We start from the raw sequence: 2,537 nt of genomic DNA, 5'->3' as shown, positions 1-2,537 counted from the left end.
CATGGAGATTGGAGAAGGGAACATTAAGTTTGGAAACCAGAAATTGGCTGGCTGGAATTTGGAGTGTATGAAAGTGAACAATAGGAAGAAAATTAGAAAAAGGAGACAATGAAGATGTAGACTAAGGCTTATTTTGGCCATGGCCAACACAGGAAATCTGTATTATCTGATCAGGGTATTTCTTATAAGAATTGGTTATTTTCCTTTCTCCCCATGAAGAAAGAGTAGAGGGAGAAAAAATAAATGTTTGTTGAATTAAAAAAAAATTAAGGAGAACAAGCACTTATTAAGCACCAATTATATGTCAGATATTAGATGTACTAATTGCTTTATAAATAATTTCTCATTTGATCCTTATGATAACACTAGGTTTAAAGGGGCAGGGGGGGGGGGGGAGAAAAGGAGATGGGGAGCTAAATTTCCAAAGGCTTTTAATGCCAGCATAAGGACTTTTGTATTTTCTCCAAGAGGTGATAAGGAGCTGCTGGTGGTTTTTGAGTAGGGGTCTGAGAAAATGGCGTGGTCGGGTCTCAGGAATATGGAGAGAGCAGCTGGAGGGATGACGGGGCAGGGGGATGGCCCGAAGCAGAGACTTACCCCAGGTGACCCCGTGGGAGAGGCCAGGAACAAGCCCGGCGGGCGACTGGCTCCGGTCCCTCTTCCCAGCTCACCTTTCCGCACACTTCTCTGTCTGAGCTCCTGTGACCGGTGGCAAGATGGCTGCCATCCTTCAGTTATCACAGTACTGTACCTTGAGAACGGACAGCATCAGCACTGTGATAACTGAGCCAGGGCAGCCCGTCAGTGATCACATCCGCACAAAGGCCGAGGCATCCGGAGCCTTGCTCCACGGCTTGCTCTAGGCTTGGCCTGCTAAAGTCCGGGGCTCCCTGGTGAGAGAGAAGAGGCTGGGGAAGGGGGGTGGTGGTGAGGCTTAAATAATACAGCCTGGCTGGCTTGCACAGAAATGGACAGGGAATATGGAAAAGTGCATGAGGGCGCAGGTTCTCATTCTGCTGATGCATCAGGGAGGCAGCTCAGCCCGATCCCAAACCAGGAAACCGGGAATCGGAGCCCCCTAATTCCAGGGGTGTCACGGAGCGGATACAGGTGAGCTCCCAGATTCCCCTCTCAGGTGTGTGGGAGCTTCTGATGGGTAAAGGCAAGTGTCAGAATTACATGGGCTTCTAGGAAGGAAAAAAGGAAATTAATTAAGCAGCAACTATTGCAACCATGCATTGGAGGCCCTCGATGCACAAAAGTGCTGAGGATGACTAAGTCTGCCCCTCTACCTTTGTCTCTCACAGCCATCCCTTAGGCAATCCCAGGCCTCGGCTTTGTTTCCAAGGCCATAAATGCACTGGGGCCCACATGCGCCCGGTCACCTCCGGATCCTAAAAACCGACCAGAAAGGACAAGATTCCGGCGAGCTCTTGTCTCGTTTTGCCTGGAATCGGGTCTTCCTGACTCCTCCCTGTCCCTCCCCCACTACGCTACCAACACCTACCATCCATGCAAGTGCAGCTTCCTCCCCTGGAGCGCAGGCCTCCCGCCTGGTTTTCTGGTTTCAGAATTTGTCACGGTTCGTTTGTCGTTCAGTTCTGTCCAGCTCTTTGGGGTCCCATTTGTGTGACTTTATTTTTTTGGCAGCAAAAAATGGAGCGACTTGCCGCTTCCTTCTTCGGCTCATTTTAAAGATGGGGAAACTGAGGCAAACAGTGAAGCGACTTGGCCAGGGGCACGCAGCAGGGAAGTGGCTGAGGCCAAATTTGAACTCAGGGAGATTATTCTTCCTGACTTAAGGTCCGGCACTTTATCCGCTGCACCTCCCTCCTTCTCCCTCTGTGTCTCTCTCTTCCCTCCCATCTCTTTTTGTCTCTCTCTGTCTGTCTCTCTCCACATGGCCGCGCACACGCACACACACAATCCGCTAACATGCGTTCAATCCCTGGGGTGTTGAGGACCACGCCTGGCTGAAGGGGCAGGTCAGTTCTCTGAGCCCCCACAGCTGTGAGCCGTAACACTTGAAGGAGCTGCAAAGCGGCCTTCGCAGAGGTTCCTTGTGGATCGGGAATGGGATAAATCAGAGGCAAAAAGGAAGAGGAGGGAGGTCAGGGAAAGCGACTGCCTCTGGGTCTCCTTGTATCATCATCATCATCATCATCATCATCATCATCATCATCATCACCATCCTCCTCCTCCCTCCCCTCCTCCTCCCCTCCCCTCCTCCCCTCTCCTCCTCCCCCTCCTCCCCTCCCCCTCCTCCCCTCCTCCCCTCCCTCCTCCCTCCCCCAGCAGCCTGCAGGAGACAACAGCGGGGCTTTGTGAGTGAAGGCCTCTGCCTCCGTCTCCACGTCTGTAAATGCGCTGGAGAAGAAAAGGACAAACCCCCAGCATTTCTGCCAACAAAGCCCCAAACGGTCACAGAGCTGGGCCCGACTGAGCAGATGACCGAGCAGCCACAAGTCCGGCCTCGTTTGACGCGCGGGGAGCCGAGCGGTACAGAAAGTGAGTGATACGCCGCCCCCCGGATCTGC

General features: G+C 52.6%; 1 non-coding gene across 1 annotated transcript; it reads right to left on the bottom strand.

Moving 5' to 3' along the window:
- Positions 1-701: 701 nt before the first annotated feature.
- Positions 702-851, bottom strand: MIR101 (microRNA mir-101). The gene has a single exon (NR_105718.1). It is a non-coding gene; the product is annotated as a microRNA mir-101 (primary transcript).
- Between the last annotated feature and the right edge of the window lie 1,686 nt (positions 852-2,537).

Source organism: Sarcophilus harrisii, chromosome 4 (assembly GCF_902635505.1).
Source record: "Sarcophilus harrisii chromosome 4, mSarHar1.11, whole genome shotgun sequence".
In the NCBI taxonomy this organism is placed as follows: Eukaryota; Metazoa; Chordata; class Mammalia; order Dasyuromorphia; family Dasyuridae; genus Sarcophilus; species Sarcophilus harrisii.
Note: the sequence above shows the minus strand (reverse complement) of the source record. Positions and strands in the feature narration are given on the sequence as shown.